This window comes from Ambystoma mexicanum, chromosome 2p, assembly GCF_040938575.1.
Source record: "Ambystoma mexicanum isolate Mex_15411 chromosome 2p, UKY_AmexF1_1, whole genome shotgun sequence".
In the NCBI taxonomy this organism is placed as follows: Eukaryota; Metazoa; Chordata; class Amphibia; order Caudata; family Ambystomatidae; genus Ambystoma; species Ambystoma mexicanum.
The window spans coordinates 902,618,988-902,639,862 of record NC_090923.1 but is presented as its reverse complement, the minus strand read 5'-3'; the positions used below and the strand labels follow the sequence as shown (position 1 = coordinate 902,639,862).

The 20,875-nt window shown below is 48.3% G+C and overlaps 1 protein-coding gene across 8 annotated transcripts in view; it reads right to left on the bottom strand.

Moving 5' to 3' along the window:
- Window positions 1-20,875, bottom strand: part of LOC138565957 (uncharacterized) — a 1,066,445-nt gene that overhangs the window by 648,722 nt on the left and 396,848 nt on the right. The gene's annotated exons all lie outside the window — the stretch shown is intronic.

Here is a 20,875-nt window from a genome sequence, read left to right as displayed (position 1 = left end):
TACGAACATTCACCCGTTGCCATCAACAAAGCCCCGTAGAGGTCTGAGATCAAACCCCTGTTCATCCAGGCCCTCTGTATCTTGGTCCTCCACTTCTCTGCTATCACCGCCACTTTTAGTTGCAAATACAAAAACACTGGGATCTTGCCAATCCCCAGGGTGGTCTTCAAATCCTGTATTAAAATATACTTACCTTTTACCCAAAGTTGTCCTACCATTTCTAACCCTGCCTCGTACCATTTCTGAAATCTCAGTGGGTCCTGCAGCCCGTTCCTCAACGTGGGTGCCCACAGGTGACTCAATGGAGATGCCATGTTGTAAGGCTCTCTGCTTTTTAATCTGTATCTGAAGCCTTTAGCAAATTTGATTCAGTCCTTTGGTCACACTTTCTATATGTGTGCTGATGAAAGCCAAATTGTCCTCCGGCTAGACAAAGGCCAGGTGGTAACTTTTGTTTGCTTCAGAAAATGCATAGAAAGAGTGGGATAGTAGATCATTAAGAACCAGCTAAGATTAAGGCTGCAAGGAAAGAGGTGATTGTATGTGGCAAGCAAAGGTTAAAACTCCATCAACCTTTGGAGACTATCCATCTACGCTTCCACAGGTGAGGAACTTAGATGTCCTGGTTGACTCAGGATTGAATCTTGATCAACATGCCAGTCAGGTCTCCCGCTCCTGTTTCTTCCATCTGCCTTTATCTCCAGCCACCTTGATTTTTGTTATTCAATCTAATTGGGCCTGTCAGCATCCCAACTGCACAAATTGCAGATTACTCAAAATGCAGTTGAAGGGCTGGTGAAAAAGGTTTTCCATCAAGAGCATATTTCCCTGGTCCTCAGATCACTCATTGGTTAGTGGTAAAGGAAATAATTAAATTCAAGAAATGTTGTCTACTACACAAAGCTCTTAACAAGACCAACCCAAAATTCCTGCAGGACGAGTTCCATTACTATGCCCCTCAGAGATCCTTGACATCTGAGCATAAAGGCCAGGTGTTTGTGCCCAAATTCAGCTATACTCTCCTGTAAGGGCTTTCTCATATCACTTAGTTCACCATCCCAAGGGCATGGGTCTTCCTTGGGATTCTCTTCATACGGTTGACTTAGCCCGGTGCACTCTCCTGCCTGGGCTTTCTCATATAACACAACTCTCACTCAATATGGATGGGTGACCCAGACTCTCACGGTTTCTCAGGCCGCAACCTTTTTCCATGGATCCAACATCCACCAGGTTGGAGACCCTGCTTGCAACAGTCTCTCTTTTCATATGCTGGTGTTACATAGTCCAAATATGCTTCAATTCCTGCAATCTGTTTTAGCATAACATACAGGGCTCCTGTTTTCAATTTAGTACAGGCCCTTTGCATTTTACCAGGATTGCCTCTTGACAAATAGTTTTTACATTGGCTTTAGTACTCAATGTTATACCTGCCAGACGTCCATCAAACCCAGTTTGCCACAGCCCTTTTTAACAAATTTAGGCCAGGCTAATAACCCTGCCACAGACACCAGCAAACTGTTCGATATATTGAAATCGATCGAGAAGCCTTTTGCACTTGCGCCGTCATTCGTGCCCTCAAAGAATGAGTGTGACAAAACTCAGAAAGCCTTTTCTAACAAGATCTCGAATGCCAGGGAGTTAATAATGAACACACTAGCCAATAAGGATAGATACGTTCTACCCACTGTGATCAATGGTAATAGCGTGGAATCTTTCAGTTTAAAAGAGATTACCACAGAGGACATGGTGAAAGTGTTATCTGCAATGAAGCCCATCTCATGTGCAGAGAATATCCTGCCACCCAAAATAATGTTGGAGCATATCGACATCTTCGCGCTCATCTTCACGAAAATAATAAACGCATCCTTATGAGATCAAGTAATCCCCAGCAGCATAAATAAGGTAACCATTACACCGCTGGTTAAAAAGCCCAACCTTAACCAAAGAGACCCAGGCAACCTCAGGCCCATAACTAATTGTAACTTTGTACTGAAAGTCATGGACAAAATAGCCACGTCGCAACTGCAGGCACATGTTGAAGCCTATGAGTTATTACACCACCAACAAACAGGCTTCCACGTGGCCCATAGTACAGAGACTGCCATGCTCGATCTTCAGACCAAAATGTTGAACATAATGGATAAGGGGAACACAGGTCTCCTCATCCTTCTCAATCTGAGTGCTGCATTTGATCTCCTTGACCACGATCTTCTTAAAAAGACCTTTAAGAAAACATTGAACTGCTCTAAGGAGGAAATCTGCTGGATAACGTATTTTCTATCAAATAGAAAATCAAGAGTGCACTGGGGTGACAAATTATCTTTTTGAAAAGGGCATTCTCTGGGGTGTCCCTCAAGGAGCTAGTATGTCGTCTTTACTCTTTAACCTCTATTTGAGGTTCTTGTGCCTAGTCCTGGATCATATTAACATCTTTTTCACCAACTATGCTGATGATACTCAGCTGGTGGTGGAGTTAAGTGGGGACTATAAGAAGGACAGTGAAATAGTACATTTATAACACAGTTGAATCTTGGATGGACCAAAACTTTTGATTAAAGATACCCACATCCAGCTACTGGGCAAAGTTAAAATCCTTGGGATAATACTGGAAGCCTCCATGAGTGCTTATGCTCAAGCTCATTACGTTGGCAAATATTGCTTTAACTACCATAGGCTACTGAAAGCTATTAAACCCTTTTTGAGTGATGAAAACTGCACCATTATAGCAAGCGCGACTATCCTATCATGCCTGGATTATGGAGACGCACTCTTGCTGGGAGCAAATAAACAATGTGTTGACAGATACCAACATATCCAGAACAACGCTGTCAGGATAATTAAACGAAAATCCAAATTCCGAGCACATCGGCTTTGCCATAAGAGAACTACACTAGCTCAGAGTAGAAGACAGAATACAGTTTAAGGCTTTAAAATTGGTACACATATGTCTCTATGGGAAAGCACCCGCCTATCTTAAATCCAAGATCAATTTCTATGTACCAGGCCGAGCATTAAGATCTGCAGCCTTGGAAACGGTGGCCATCGCACCACACAAGCATTCCAACGGATTGCGTAAAGCCTTCCCAAAAGTAGCAACTGGCAAATGGAATAAAATTGCCACTGAATCTGAGACTGGAACCAAAATACCTTGCATTTCGCAGAAAAAATTGAAAACCCACTTGTTTAAGTAATCACATTTTTCCTTTTCCAGCTAGGCAGATCCTCCTTTTCTTTGTGGTAATACCACTTGTCTTGTGTATATGTTGTATGCCCAGTTGGCTGTTATGTGTTTATGTTGCTGCGCCCTGATGCTTGCGAGCTTCCGGGGCATTACAAATAAATAAAATAAATAAATAAACTACTCGTGTGGGATCCCCAGTATTTGTCAACTGGGCTTGATCCCACCTCTGTCACCATATGTGAGGAACCAGAAATGAGACGCGGACACAGAGGACTCATAATGATTGATATAAACTTGTATTCAAAATAAAAGGGGTTGGAAAAATGCCTCACTGTTCTAGGAAGTATTTCCTACCTCAACCAAAAACTAAGGGCCTGTTCTATGCCAAAATGTCCAAAGTAAAATGTCCTGTGCCTGAACTCCTTTCCTATCCCTCACATTGTAAAAGCAACTCTAAGGTGCTAAGGGTATTGGTTTGGCCTTAAAAGTTGAAACGAGATTTTCCAAGATGGCCGCCGGACTGTGAGGAGGTACTCGTCGGATCCTCCGTGCGGGCAAACATAAGGTGGACACTGCGGCATATGTAATCCCCCCAGGAACGCTTCACAATCAGCCGGAGGGCACAACAAGACTAAGGCGGTGTGCCCGTAGGAGCAGGACGGCGGCGGAGCTCCGGGGAAGTGACGGAGCCCGGGACTATCTGGCACGCTCAGCGGGAGGCCTCGAAAGAACGCAGGGAGCCACGACCCAGCGATATCCGGCAACGGCTTGCGCCCGGCCCGCAGGATACGGAGCCCGGTGGCAGATACACCCGGGGACAAGAGCAGGTTGCAGACGGGGGCCCTCCCTTCTCCCCCCCTCCGGCGACGTGATCTGGCGGTGAGGTGGAATCCGCAAGGTGCCGCCGGCTCCCGCGCCCAAGTCCAGCGGGCAGAACAAATCGGTGGAGTGCGAGGTGAGAAGGCGGTGGGTGCTGAAAGCGGCCCTGTGTGTGGGGGGGGCACCGGGTGGAGGAGGTGGAGGAAATCGTAACGGTGAGGGAAGAAAGAAGAGTTGGTGCCGGGGGCGGCCGGCGGTCTGCGGTTGTGTGGTTGCCCGGGGCCCTTCCAAGACGATAGGATGCCCCCGAGGCTAAACCGGGGCCCCCCAGTCGATCAACAGGAGGTGCGGCGAGGCACAGGAGGATAGACTTGGCCCAGCTGAAGAAGTGCACTTCGGGGTGCTGAGCTGTGATGGGGCTCTGGGGGGGATCTGCCTTGGGTGCAGGACCCGCGCGCATATCGGAGGAGCTGAGGGGACAACGCGGGGGTACGGACCCAGGAGTGGTGTTGGAGGCCGCATTGTGGGGAGCGCTTGGTCTGCTTGGGGGGGGGGATCCCCAGGACTGTGATACTGCATCGGCTTGTCAGTCGGGAACCCTGCCTCTCATGCGAGTTTGAAGAGCCCTCACCGAGTTGTGGTAAGGATCTCTGTTCTGCTCTGTGACACCCTATTAAAACCGGGTAAGGCCACTGTCACAACAGCGTTGCACGCTCGGCCTTGGACACACTACAGGCCGACAGTTGCCCGATAGTCTCCGATGCCAGCCACCAAACCCAAGACGGGCCCATCCAGAGCGCGGACCCCGGCGAGACTCCAGGAGGGACAGATAGAGAAGTGCTGGCGACAAATGCGCCACACACAGGCAGACTCGCCTTCTCCTCCCCCAAGGTGGTCCAGCGTAGTAAAGGACCACTCATCCAGCAAGATGGCCACCGACAAGGACAAACTTCTGAATTGCTTAAAAGGTATGGAGGCTAGAATGACAACAGCCTTCCACACCCAGATGGAACAGCTAAGGGAGGACCTGAAATCGTCCCTTCAGGAGGTCCATAAGGAAATGGCGGAGATTGTGGAAAGAGTGGACGTAGTGGAAAGTGGCCTTTCGCACATCACGGAGGAGACCAACCAAAATAATCTGTTACTGAACCAACTGGCGACCGCGACAAACAACCTGGAGCTCCAGGTGCAGGACCTGTAGAACAGCTCGAGAAGATCCAACATTAGAGTCAAGGGCCTGGCGGAATCAATACAGGATAAGGACTTAAAAGACACGATGCAACTCTGCTTTAGCAGCCTACTTGCGGATGTCCAGCCTGACACCATCGGCTTCAATAGAATACACCGCGTGGGCCCAAAGCGCAATGAACCAGGGTCGCGACCCAGAGATGTCTTAATAGCAATGACATCATAAGGCTTGAAGGAAGAGGTGCTACGTGCGGCGAGAACAAATGGGGACCTTACGATCAATGGGTCCTGTATACAGCTGTATCAGGACCTCGCCTGGATCACTCTTCATAAAAGACGTCTAATGAACCTGTCACGAAAGCCCTTCGGGCACAGCAAATAAGATATAGATGGACACATCCGTTCGGTCTGACCTTTACATGGGAAGGAAAACAGCGGAGAATTGGGAACTGTGCAGAAGGCCTAGCCATGCTACACCTGGAGGATGAGCAGCCGGAAGCATCAGCTCGCCCGCGGCCTACCGGAGCCGGCCAGCCTAGTAGACAATGGGAATGGCCGACAGGAAGAAGGCGGAGACGGGGGAGGATGGGTGGACCCGGTAGCTCCCGACCGTCTCAGGCCTGCGAACGGAGTGGCCTGCCGGCTCCGGACGCAGCTCCGCACACAGACAATGAGTGAGGCCTTACCTAAATGTGGAAGTCCGCATCTGTTTTCGAAGCGCCTGCACAGAGGTAGGAGGTCACTAATCTTGGAAGCAGGGTCAGGCAAAACAACTCCTGACCATTGTGAACTGGGGGAATCGGGAGGCTGTCTGCCCGCTTGTGTAGCGGAGGGTCCCATTAGGGGCCCGGGCCTCACACACTCCTAGGATGGGGGGAAAGGGTAGGGAGGGAGGGGGTAAACAGAATGATGGATAAGAAAGCGGGGTACCAAACAGCCTTGAGTAAAGTTGGACCACCTCCACGACTGTGTTTTACCAGAAAGAAAACAGTTAGACGGAAATTTCGGAGCGGGATGGGGCACCCAACAAGCAGAGTCTCTTTACATAGGATGCAATGGAAGAAGTGAACATAGTCTCGATTAATGTCCAGGGTCTGAACTCCCCTGCTAAAAGACGGTCAACCTTGAGCAGGCTGGAGGCCATGCATGCGAAAATAGCGATCCTACAAGAGACGCACCTACTCCAGCGCGATGAGTATAGGATGCATAGTAGAACATTCCCTCTTCAGTTCTTTGCCTCAAGTCAATCCAAAACGAAAGGGGTGGCAATCCTGTGTAGCAGGGACCTAGGCTTCCAAAAACAATCTGTAATGCAGGATCCGGAAGGCAGATATTTGGGTGTGAAGGGCACAGTCAATGGCCAAATGTTTTCTATCCTAGCAGTATACATCCCCAATGAGAGACAGGACCAATTCATCCTTAAACTACTTCAGAGGGTGGGGGATAGGGGGAGGGCAGAATGATAATAGGTGGTGACTTTAACTGTGTAATGGACTCAAAAATGGATAAAACACTCCCCTCAACAGCTGCAGACCAGCGCAATAGACAAGCCCTGGGGAAATTCTTTAGAGACCTGGAGGTCATAGAAACATGGCGGTTTTTCTACCCAGAAAGCCAGGAATACACACACTATTCAGCGGTGCACAGTGGGTACTCAAGAATTGACATGATCTTGGTTTTCTCCACCTTGATCCCCTATGTCAGGAAAATAGAAATTGGGGTCCAATGCTTTTCAGATCACGCCCCAATGGTGTCCACCATAGAATTGCAGAGACCGATGCACAGGCCCCGCCCACAATGGAGGCTAAATGAAACAATCTTGAGGGATACAGCGCTTAGGGCCCACATAGAAGAAGTCATAAGAAATTACTTCCTGGAAAATGACAACGGGGAAGTAGACTGGAGGGTGGTGTGGGACGCGGGGAAAGCAGTTTTTAGAGGTGAATGTATAGCACAAGCAACGCAATATTACAGGGAGAAAGCCCTCATAACGCGTAAATTGGAAGAAGAGGTGAGGAATGCAGAAAGCTCCACAAGACCCGTCAGATGCTTATAGCCTGGCGGGACCTTAAAAAGGCCAGGACTAAACTAGAAAACCATTTAGCGGACAGAACAGCGCAAACTCTGCTAAACACTAAGCAATCATATTACATACATGGGGGGAAAGCGAATAGATTTCTGGTGGCTAAAATGTGTAGACTGAATGCGCGCAATTAATTACCCGGCTAAGAAATAGTAATGGGGAGCTGCAAACGGGAGATGAGGAGAAATTAGAAACAATGGCCCTCTTCCATAAAAACCTGATGTCTAGCGAGAACCTGAACGCTGTGGAGTGTCCTATTTGTCAGGCATAAAACTACCCCAGATCTCGGAACAGCAAAAAGAAATATTGGGTGCCCCTTTCACTACAAAGGAGGTGGGAGACGCGATAGCCGCGCTAACTAGGGGAAAGGCACCGGGTCCAGATGGCTTGGGAAATGGGTTTTATAAAGCATTCCTGACGCAGCTAGCAACCCCCCTCACTCGCCTTTTCAATCTAATTAGGGATAGGGGAGCGGTGTCGAAGGACATGGGTCATTCAGTCACTATTTTACCCCTAAAACCTGGGAAAGATCCGGTAGAATTCTCTAGTTACCTCCCTATAGCTCTCCTCAATACAGACGTGAAAATGTATGCTAAAATACTTGCGAATCGGCTGGCGCCAGTGTTGCCCGAGATAATACACACAGACCAGGCGGGCTTTGTACGGGGGAAACACACTCAGGATAGTGTCAGGCGCGCAATCGACATCATAGACTGGGGGATCAGAGGGACCCAGAAATTTGCTATTGCTGCACTTGACGCCACGCGCGCATTTGACAGCATAAACTGGGAGTACCTACGACTAGTGCTAGAGGGTTTTGGATGTGGCCCGACATTCATCAAGATGGTTTTGGCAAACTATCAGCACCCTTCTACGCATCTAATGGTGAACGGCTGCACATCAGAAAGAATCAATATTCGAAGAGGTACCAGGCAGGGGTGCCCTCTCTCCCCTCTCATATTTGCCATGGATTAGGGAGGACCCGGGAATTAGAGGGAATGCGAATAGGGGAGACCCAAAATAAAATTGCCCTATATGCAGATGATATTATGCTTTACTTAGCTGACCCATTACACACACTGTCCAGAATTATTAGTGAATTGCAGGAGTTCGAAAAAAGATATCAGGGTTTACAAAAAATGATCTCAAATCCAAAGCGTTGAACATAACGGAAGGTAGCGAAAACATAGCACTCCTGAAGGAGCGCTATGCCCTACAGTGGGAAAGGCAGTCCCTGGAATACCTGGGAATCCGTATCACTAGATCCACAAAGAACCTTCTCAGAGCAAACATTACGCCTTTATGGAAGCGCCTGCAGGAAGACCTGCAAAGCTGGGATGTTCAGGAACTATCGTGGTTTGCTAGGATAGCGCCGATAAAAATGACCCTGATACCCAAACTATTATACGTAGTGAGCTCAACCCCAGTGGGGATCACCCCGAATCTGATCCGGGAACTCCAGCGGGCCGTGTTTAAATTTATCTGGGGGAGCAAAAAGCCACAAGTCCGGATATAGGGAGGTATGTGTTGGCAGCTCAACTAGCGCCAGCATTGAAGTGGGCGGGTGGTGACCCCCCCCCGAGGTGGGGGAAATAGAACAGTCTGCGACAGACATTCCGCTGGGCATGCTACCTTTCCCGAGGCCAAAGGTTCGAGAAAAGGGAGGTATCCTTCTGGAGGCCACTAAAGCGACTTTACACACTTGGGATAGGGCCATCCGGGGTAGGGGGGTTAAACAGGGATTGGGCCCGCTGTCCCCTATAGCGTTTAATCCAGATTTCTCGCCCGAGCTTCATAAAACGTTCTGGGACGGTTGGAGGGGAACAGATGCAGTGTCCCTACAAGACATGTATCAGGATGACACCCCACTATCCTTTGAGACATGCAAACAAAGATTTGGCATCACCGAGCGTCATCGATTTAAATATATACAATTGCGTCACTGGATCACGCACCCTGAGGTAAAAAGGGCTGGGTTACGACCCCCAGTAGGCCTAGAACTCACGATGCGGGAGGGGTCGCATGATAAAGGGATCGCAAGACTGTACAGGCTACTAGATAAAGCGCAAATAGACGACACCCTCCAATATATGAAGGACTGGGAGCGGGACATAGGGGAGGTGATTACGCAGGAAGAATGGTGTCAGATCTGGAGGAGGGCCCACAAATGATCAAAATCCACGGCAATTAAAGAATCTGCATATAATCTATGCTATCGTTGGTATCTGCCCCCGTGTAGAATACATAAAATGAATCCCGCGTACCCTCCAGAATGCTGGCGTCAGTGCGGGGCAAGAGGTGACTTACTTCACATTTGGTGGTCGTGCCCTAGGATAAAAGTGCCTTATCAGAGACATAACGGGCGCAGACCTACCATGGTCCCCGAAAGTCATCCTGTTGGGGGCAGTGGCAGATGGAATATATGCAGCTTCAGGGAACAAAGCGGCCCTCATTACCCACCTACTGTCTGCAGCAAGGATGACAGTGGCTCAACGATGGAAGACAGTGGAAGGCCCCACTGCCCCATGGTGGTGGGTGAAAGTGTGGGGAGTTATGGCGATGGAGAACATTTGTGCAACAAAATCAGGGACGTATTTAAAGTTTTTGGCTGTATGGGACCCACTTTAAGACTACTTTGGGGAGAGGGAGGCTAAATTCTTTAAACCTAGGATTCTAAAGAACATCCATATTAGATAAGGACAGCAGAAGTTACGGAGGAGGGCAGGACATATGGAACGGTTTTGGTTATGCTCTTGGTGCTGTTTGGTATGGACAATAATATGGCAAGGGGGTTGGTGGGAGGTCGAGGGTGGGGGGAAATTGGGGAACAGTTTGAAGGCTATGTTAGCCTCTTTGATAGGATTCAAGCATGTTGAATAGAGTTTATTTGGGATTTAATAACTGCAACATAAGATGTAACAGAAGGTCAATGTTTGTCTTAAATTGTAAATGCAAATAAAGTTGATTAAAAAAAAAAGTTGTGATGAATCCTGCAGAGTCATCACATAATAGCAGCGTAAAGTCTCCTCCCATGTGGCCAGGGAAAGGCAGCCACCACCTGATCCTGGAGTTAGGAGTGGGGATCACATGGGAGGAGAAGGCTGTCAAGGGAATGCAGTGACTCTGTTAGGAGCGACGCAGTATTCATCCTCTTCTGAGGATGACCTTTCCCTACTGAATATTTAACGGTATGTTGTCACAGCAGGGTCGCCCCTCCCAAACGTACCCAAAGTATCAAGCAGGAAGGAAATCCTTTTTTATAAACAAGAAAGCAATGTATATAAGGGACACAGTGATAATACAATTACTTCTAGCAATGGTGATTCTACATTGTATTCATGTTATAGACCAAAGAGAAAATCAGTATTCCCTTTAAAATCCTCCCCTAAACATACATCATGTAAATGCCCTAAACGAAATGGATTAAATAATAACAAACAGATAAGAACATCATGGACTTTAAGTCCCATAATTCTCTTAGTACTGTGGTGAGGAAGAGGGATTCAGAGTTGCTAAACCGTAGTGAGCGGTCTACTTGTGGTTACGACCCAACCTTTAAACATGTAAAGGCCCTTCAGGTGAGGGTCAAGAAGAAGCAGCAGCAGGAGGAAGCTGGAGTTGACACTGCTCTACTGACAGTGGGATGCTGTGCAGAGAACGTGGCAGAGGTTGGGACTCTTAACACATGCAGAGGACGCGCAGCGGGAAGCAGTATTGTTGCCAGCTACCCCGTAAAAGAGAGAGAAGCTCTCTACGTCTTCACCGGTGAGCGTTTGGAGCTATGGAAGCTTAAGTAAAGGTCAGCACTAGCAAGCTGTCAAACATTTTGGGAGTCCCAACGAGTGAGGAAGCAGCTCATCAGAAGGAGATGCCAGGAGAGACCATTGATTTGGCCTACTGTAGGTGATCCCGGGGTGCAACGAAGGAGACCGCCATGTGAGAATGAATATTCTGAATACCAAACTTTTGAAGTGAAGCAAACTGGGTGCAATTCTCTTATTAAGAAATGTTGAACAGGGAAAAATTGTAACCTGCATTACCAAAGCCAAAAGGGAACAATATTAAAGCAAAGTAAATGCAAGTTGCCAAAAGGGGAATATCTAATAAGGGAATTTTGTAACCTGCATTGCCCAAGCCAAAGACAGCTGGAAGCGACACCAAGGCAATTTGAGTATAATAGTCCCAGAACAAAATAGTAGTTGTAAACCACATAGCCAACAGCCAAAACTTTGTGTAAGTTGAAATCAAAGACTGCAGGGGAAAAGCCCACCTTATAGAAAGGATCAAGGAGGAGAGAAGTGTAACCTGCATTGCCCATGGCAAACAGACCAATGTGAAGACTATTGTCCTTTTGAACAATATGGTAGTGAAAAAAAATATCTATGCCAATTGTGTTGTTAAGCAGTTGTTGATTGAACTTTCCCCATTGTGGATTTAAGTGTGGAAAGTTTTAAACAAGCCTTTCCACAGAGTACACGTTGTAGTAGTAGGGTTTTTTGCTGGCAGGAGAGTAAACCAGGAAAGGGACAAATAGTGGGTAGTCTTAGCATGCGAGTAGACCATGCGAGTAGACCAGGAAGAAGATAACTTGAAGTACTGTAAATGTGGTAGAAGGTTATGGTGGAAAAGAAGTGACAATTCCACTACTGAGTTGGATGAATTGTGGGAGGAAAGAAGTGGCAATTCCAATACTGTGTTTGAGGAATTTTTGAGGTGGAAAAAAGTGTCAATTCCACTACTATGGTTGATGGAACTGTTTTATATAACCATCCTGACTAAGATGTTTCTAAAGAAGAAATAATAAGAAAAATGATGTGATAAAAAGTGATTGGTCTACAAAGAACATTTACCCTGACTGCTGAATCAACATGTGAAGAGAAAGTCTTTTTGGTTTGCCAAGCAGAAGGGGGTGGAAATGTAACCATTGTTTACAAGTCTGAAAACCCTTTTTGTATTGTGATGGTCATTTTTTTCAAGTGATTGACATATTGAATGAAAATAACTTGTATATTCCACCTTGAGTGGAACGTGGCTTAAAAACAGAACTTTCTTGAAACTGAACTTTCATTTGAAACATCCTGGATTGATCCAGGGGAAAGGGATCCAACCCTGGTCATTAAGAGTCCTGTTGATATCATTTCTGTTTGAATGTATATGTTATTTTTGTGAAGTTTAAATCATCAAATAAATAGTGTATGATTTTGTTGTATGCATTAGTGTGAGGGACAGATACATTTGGAAGTTAGGTCATTTTCCTTTAGCCTTAGTTTGTTAGGTAGGGAAATCCTTGTTAGTCTAGGGAAATATAGGCATTTACCTCACCCCTTAGCTTGTAAGAAAACTCTGCCTAAGTGCCCGGCTCGCATTTCTGACCCCTCACAAAGTGCACACATGTTCAAAGTTCCAAAAGAAAAGGACAACTCCAACACAATGGTTCCAAATGGATAGTGTTTTCAGTTCCGGGGGATAACTCTCTTCCCCAGGATTCTTTCCACCACAAACATTAGTTCAACAAGAAAAAAACTAGATCTTTATAGACCAAGAGGACATCTCCCACCCTTGGTACTTGCAATTCACTTCACAGACTTAGCTTTGCCTCATCTACTCTCCTTTCAGGACTTTCTTAGACAGTTTACTCAATTCACAATCCCAAGGGCATGGGTCTTCCTTAGGATTCTCTTCACACACTTGATTTTGTATGCTATACTCTCTTGCCAGGGCTTTCTCATACAAAACAACTCTCTCTCAATATGGATGCAGGTCCCAGACTTGCACGGTTTCTCAGGCTGCAACCTTTTCCCATGCATTCAACATCCAACAGGTCGGAGACCCTTCTTGCAACAGTCTTTCTCTTCCAGGGCTTCTCACCCTTCCCAGGAGGCCTTTCAGCTATTTCCCTGTTACGCAGCGATTCTCACAAAGCATCCTTGGCATCCCACCTTCCCCAGCTGAGCTCACTGGATGTGTTTGCTGCTTTGTTCTTCCTTGCGCTGTACCGTGAATGCTGCAGCTCGCCGGTCGATTGGGAGAACACTCTGCCTCTTGTCCAATCCCTGCCTGATCACTGAGGTTGACGCACAGCCTCTTCCTCTCAGCCCAGCAGAGCACAGGCTCTTCTGTACCTTCCCCTCAGGGATGTCGCCAACCCCCTTGCGTCGGGCAGCGGTTTGCCTGCTCCTCTCCCTTCACCGGACTTCACCTGCCACCAGGCTCTCCTCAAGATTCTTCTAACGTGAGCCTCTTGCTCATGTCAGGTATCTCTCTCTCTTCTGCATCAGCTGTGGAGGATTTAAATGTCCAGCATTGCGTGTCTCCATCCAACAACTAGAGCACGGTGTGCCTTCCATGCTCTAGTGATCTTCATTGCTCTAGTGATCTTCATAGCTTCATTCTTCCTCATCGTCCCAGTATTTACAAAGAATTCATAAACATGGGATCGATAGTTCGTTTTTGTCATGATATTTTCAGGATATTGTAGAATGGCATCGGCAAGTCTTATAGGTTTTTGAAGGTGGTTATCAAAGTATACAATCAAGTCATGAGGAATAGTTGGGCTATCCATTAAAGGAAAAGGGAAATACCATGTCCCATCTGGCAAGTCACCAATACTCCATGAGGGTTGTCTCCCCATATGTGATCCTCCCTCAAATAGCCACACCTAGGGTTAGGACCCGAAAGCGTCTGCCTTACCCTGGCCACATGGGGGGAGGTTCTCCCCAAGGAAGCAGTGATGGACATTGCCAGATTCATCACAAAGCATAAAGTAGGCAGACTCCATAGCGATCCATTGTAAACCTAACTGCCAGGTGCGCATGGCAGGCAGCATTTACAATTACAATTAAACACTTCCTGCTATGCATGCATGGCAGGCAGCATTTACTTAATTTGCAAATGTGCAGCGCAAGCCTTTTTGCATTGCAGATTTGTACTCAGGTACTTGTGGGACCGGGGAGAAGTAAGTTCATAAAAACATGTTAGGGGAGGAACAGTGAAAGCAAGCGTCCCCAAACAGCACAATCCTCCCCGCAATGAGAGACAATGAAGGACTCTCCCAAAAATGGGAATAAGGCCAAGACAGAGTGCGGGTGAGCGTAAATGGGAGTTTAGCAATCAGAATAGGGCATGCAAAGAACTCTGCAAACTCCGAGAGCGCTCTGTCTGACAATAGCAAAGACAGGCGTATATATTTACAAAAAACGTCATAAGAACCTACACACTATAGGGGGCACAAGTTCATTGGGATTGGGTGGCGACGACTAACTATAGGTGCTGCTGCGGCGTGGTTGGTCTTGGCTGGAAGACGTCACTGGTCAGCCTCGTGGGTTGGGCTTGGCCTGGCAGGTCGACTTGAGTTCATCCGGGCGGTGTTGGTGTGCCAATGTGGCCTGTGGCAGAGATGAATGCCTTTCCTGACTTATTTGCCCTTGGCCATGCACACCGCAGTCATTCAGTCAGTACAGTGTTATTCTCTTTAGTAAATCTTCCAATAGGTTATTTTACAGGTTAATGCAACACAGGAGGAATGTACCTTGTGAGGGGTCTGGAGGTAATACGTTAGGACATGGTTACCAGTGTCCTGTTGACCAGGGCCATAGGTCGAGGGGCTAAGCTTCAGAGCCTGGGACGGGCGGTACAAGTCTTTCTGCCTTGTTAGAAGTTGTTATGGATGTTCCTCTGTGTGTTGTCACGTGTTGGGTGTCCTGATTGCACAGGGCCATAAGTCTAAGAGGGTCCGGTGGGCTGTGGGGTTTACGAGGGGGCGCGTGTGTTCAGGCAGAGGTTTACTGCTGTGCTGTAAATAATGCAGGTGGCGGGCCGCGGCCTTGGGTGCTGCAGAGGGGGGCTACAAATCTTTGAAGCGGCTCCAGTCTGGTTGGGGGAGGTGGAGTAGCGCAGAGCGGGCCTCTGCTCTCATGTCTTGGCAGCCTTCGCAGGGTGGGAGTGGGAATGGCCTTGCACGCATTTACAAAGGTATCTCCCTCGTGTGTTGCCGATTTTAGGTAAAGACATCACAAACATTTGAACACTCTCTATAATACTTATTCAAATCACTTCAAAACATGCATTTAAACTTTGCTGGATGTGTCTCGATTATACCCAGTCCGAGCACCGTATTCGTACACTATGTCTTAACAGCTACAGTATTTTAGTTACATGCATATACATTTCCAGTAAATGAGGTAGTAGTCGGGTTGGTGGAGTACATAGAAAATGACCCGCCACTGTACGTGACGGTGGTGGCACATAAGGGGCTCATTTTCTATGTACTCCGCCGAGCAGGGAAGGCCGGAAGGAAAGGCCTCCCACGCTCTTATCAGCTCTGCTGCGAGCTCACCGACACACGGATCAGCAGGGAGCTGATCCGATCGAATTCGGATTCTCAGAGTGCTTCATCCACTCATCCCCGTTCGCCGCGTGTTCCACGGCCCTGCAACTTCCTAAGATGGCGCCCATGGTTGCCATGGACGCCAACACAACAACGGAGCCAGCTGCTAGCACCGCCGCGGGCCCGAGCGCCCATTTGCTGCCTTCCTCTGCCTGCCCCTCCCCTCCTGCTTTAAATGGAGGGGGAGAGGGCCGGGAGGCGAAGCCGAGCAGGGAAGGCCGGAAGGAAAGGCCTCCCACGCTCTTATCAGCTCTGCTGCGAGCTCACCGACACACGGATCAGCAGGGAGCTGATCCGATCGAATTCGGATTCTCAGAGTGCTTCATCCACTCATCCCCGTTCGCCGCGTGTTCCACGGCCCTGCAACTTCCTAAGATGGCGCCCATGGTTGCCATGGACGCCAACACAACAACGGAGCCAGCTGCTAGCACCGCCGCGGGCCCGAGCGCCCATTTGCTGCCTTCCTCTGCCTGCCCCTCCCCTCCTGCTTTAAATGGAGGGGGAGAGGGCCGAGAGGCGAAGCCGAGCAGGGAAGGCCGGAAGGAAAGGCCTCCCACGCTCTTATCAGCTCTTTGCTGCTCGTCTGCTGACTGCCCGGAATCCAAGCGGCATCTCGGAGGTAAGAATCAGAGCTACAAGTCAACTAGTTCATACCCATGCCCTCATACCAGATGCCTCAGATTGCGCACCCACACGCTGCAAGCCACCTTCAAGTACAATCCCCTCCCCACGAACACCCGCAATGCACGGCTATGTTCACGCATCTTGCCGCCCCCACAACATGTGACCTCGAATAGACTCTTCCGCAAAAAGCCTACTGCTTCTATGGATATTGACAACATAGCAGATGATGACGTACGTAACCACACCCACATGGGTGCCACCCCCATACAAAATGTGTTACCACCTGTGCCCACCACCACTGAAAATGAGCCCCCCAGGGTAAAACCTGTGGTTTGCAATTCTTCTACCACCATTTTGAATGCTACTGTGCCAAATGTATTACCACCTGTGCCCACCACCACTGAAAATGAGCCCCCCAGTGTAAAACCTGTGGTTTGCAATTCTTCTTCCACCATTTTGAATGCTACTGTGCCAAATGTATTACCACCTGTGCCCACCACCACTGAAAACGAGCCCCCCAGTGTAAAACCTGTGGTTTGCAATTCTTCTACCACCATCTTGAATGCTACTGTGCCAAATGTATTACCACCTGTGCCCACCACCACTGAAAATGAGCCCCCCAGTGTAAAACCTGTGGTTTGCAATTCTTCTACCACCATTTTGAATGCTACTGTGCCAAATGTATTACCACCTATGCCCACCACCACTGAAAATGAGCCCCCCAGTGTAAAACCTGTGGTTTGCAATTCATCTACCACCATTTTGAATGCTACTGTGCCAAATGTATTACCACCTGTGCCCACCCCCCCCCAGCCACTACCGGACCACATCTTAAATGCGCCTTGATTAACGCTAGGTCCATCAACGCCCACGCTTTAGACATCCATGACCTCCTAACCACCCATGACCTCGATCTACTCATGATCTCTGAAACATGGCTACACGATGCCTCTGGCCCAGCACTCGCCCTCGCACTACCACCTGGATACTCCATCACTAGACAAGATCGCCTCTCCAAAGGTGGAGGTGTAGCAATTATTGCCAAAGACTGCCTCTCTATCAGGAAGGTAGAGAAATCCTTACTCAACAGTGACTACCTCCAAGTCAAAATCAACCTATCCCCCCAATGTACCATTACTGTCCACATTGTCTACCGCCCCCCAGGCTCAACAGGTGACTTCCAAGCCTCCCTCATCCACCTCCTCTCTGACAACCTCAAAAAACAATCAAAAGCCATCCTCCTTGGGGATGTTAACCTAGGTCTCCTGGACAGGAAGGACCCAGCAGCCAAATCCCTGGACTCAGCCCTCAAGGCTCTGGGGTACAATAACACCATCTTTAGCCCAACCCACACCCAGGGCAGAACTCTCGACTGGATTGCGCAACACAACTGCCCTCTCATTATCACTGGCAACTCTCCCACCCCATGGTCAGACCACCACATCATCACCTTCAACATCCTCACTACCCGCTCCACCACCCCCCCACCCCAACCACTGCCACCCTGTCTTGCCAGAAGCTCCCGCCAACTCACTAAGGAAAAGCTACTGCCTTTCCTCCAAGGCCCAGCCTTCAGACCCCCTTTCTCCACAGACCCAGAAACACTCGCAACAGCATACGAAGTTGCCATCAAAGCAGCCATTAATTCCATTGCCCCCCTTAAACCCCGTAAGCCCAAACCCACCAGCCACTCCAACTCCTGGTTCACCCCGGACCTCCTCGCACTCCGCATTGAAAAAAAGGCCGCTCTCACTCAGTGGCAATTGTCTCACTCCGACAAAGACAAGACGACTTTTAAATCTTGCTCCACTAGATATAAAAAAGCAATCACCCTAGCTAAGGCCAAATCCTTTGAATCCAGAATCTCTGAAGCACAATCCAGCACTAAAGAAATCTTTGCCATTTTCAGGGAGCTTGAAACACCCACGCCCGCCCCCCAGAACTTCACCAAAGACAAGGCCTGGTGTGATGCTATACAAACAGCCATGAAAAATAAATTGAACCTGCTCCAAAACAAAATACTAGCCACTAAGCAAGCCCTACCCAACACACACCCCCCTGCCCCACCACCAGCCCCGGACCCCCCCCAACCCTTCTCATTCAAACCCATTCTAGAAAAAGACATCACCAACATAATGAGGAACATCAAACCCTCCAACTGCAAAGGTGATGCATGCCCAGCCACCATTATCAAAGACTGCTCTGAAGCGCTAGCTCCCTTCCTTACAGCCTTTGTAAACGCCTCCTTTGCTACTGGGAAAGTCCCTGCCTCCCTCAAGGAAGCCTGGGTCCGCCCTCTCTTAAAAAAGCCAACTCTCGACCCCACATCCCCCAACAACTATAGACCTATCACCACTGTCCCTTTCCTCCTCAAAATACTGGACAAAGCAGCCTACCTGCAGGTTCAACCCTTCATTGAGGAGAACAAACTCCTAGGACTCCGCCAATCAGGCTTCCGCCCCAGACACGGGACTGAAACCGCCCTACTTGACCTGAAAAACCAAATGGACGATGCCAGAGACATGGCCAAACCAGCACTTCTCTTACTTCTTGACCTATCCGCGGCTTTCGACCTCGTGGATCATGACGTCCTATGCCACCACCTCTCCTCTACTGCCAAATTCTCCCCTGAAGCCACAGCATGGATCACTTCCTTCCTACAAGGCAGAACCATGCAAGTATTCTCGGACTCAGCATCCGCATCTCCAACTACCATTCTCTGCGGTGTGCCCCAAGGCTCCTGCCTCTCACCCACCCTCTACAACATCGTCACACGACCACTCTTTCTCATCCTCGACGCCATGGGCATTTCATACACTAACTACGCCGACGACACACAGATCCTCCTAACCCTCACTGGTAACTATGACACTGACTCCATGACCCTCAACAACCTCTACAACACCATCCAAGCCTGGATGGCAGACAATGGACTATGCCTCAACTCTGACAAGACTGAACTCCTTTTGGTAGGCTCACCTGACACACTGAAAAATCTAGACTCCCAATTCAGCCACTTCACCATAGACTCTATCAAAATACCTGTCTCAGAATCAGTCAAAACCCTTGGAGTCTACTTGGACTCCAACCTATCCATGGATAAACAAGTCAACGCTATAGCCTCTGCAGCTGCATACCATGCCAAACTTATCAACGCAGTCAGGCCCTTTCTCTCCAAAGAGAACTGCACTAACATAGCCAGAGCCATCACTGGATCCAGGCTTGACTATTGCAATGTACTCTTTCTAGGCACCTCCAACAGAAACCTAGAGAGGTTGCAAATCATTCAGAATAGTGCTCTCCGGGCAGCCCAAGGCATTGCCAAAAGGGAACACATCTCGGAGGCCAGAAAGCTAGCACACTGGCTCCCAATAAAAGAACGAATCATCTTCAAGACACTGACCCACAAGTGCATTCACCTCACTGCCCCTGACTACCTCTCCCAGAGGATCCACCCCGTCTCTTCTACGAGGCCAACCAGATCACCATATACTAACATGCTCTCTGTGCCATTAGTAAAAAAAGTCAGAGCGGGCGGATCCAGCTTCCCATATCTCGCACCCACGCACTGGAACGCCCTACCTCCCACAATCAGAGGCGAGTCCTCCCTCAGCACCTTCCGCAAAACCTTGAAAACAATCTTATTCACATAAGATGCGTTGCACTAGTCGAATACATCTCATATATTCCTAATGCATAAACTGTACTGTAATGACATACTGTACCAACCAAAATGTCAGCTCTATGCTTTGTCGAACTCATACTGTACCTATGAATGACTATATGCCTGTAACTAAGATTTTTGCAAGTAACAGCGCCTCAATGCCCGTGGGTTACTTGCGCGCTATATAAATATAAATAAATAAAATAAATAAAAAAATACACACATAACGAGTGCATTCTCGCGCATCCTTCGCATGAGTCCATAGTATAGTTACATTCGTCTTCTCGTGTACTCTAGCAGCATTAGCTTGGTTATGGCGCAAAACCATGGAGGGTAGGTTTCCCAGTGATACACGTACCAACCAGATCCCTGGAGCGCTCCTTTATTATTAGCGTCCAACTGCAATGGTGTGGGCTCGCCATTGCTTATATCATGGAAGCATGCTTTCTTATGTTTATACATTCTACAGGCTTTTGTAATATAAGAGGGTTTGTGGAAGAAAGCATACTTTGCGAGTGGTCTTGACATTCATATATGTAAAGACTGTCTGCCAACTGATGACCATTTTACCGTTCTTTTCATTGTCCAGGCCTGCTGGCCGGGTCATGCTGGGAGCGATGGTACACTGCGGGAGGTGAACTGTTACAATGTTAGTGTATTACGCTAGCTCATGTCCGTTTTGTTCGTGGGAACGTGCTCGCAGCGGATCTGCCAGGGTGCTGCGGCGACAGGGATGACTGAGACTCTCCAAGGGTGGGGGCCGCGCTACAGTGCGCTGAGCTCACACCATTTTTACCAGACAAAATGGTTTCTGGGCCTAGCTAAATTTTCAATACGTGTAGGCAAGCAATACGTGTGGGCAATCAATACGTGTGGGCAATCAATACGTGTGGGCAATCAATACGTGTGGGCAATCAATACGTGTGGGCA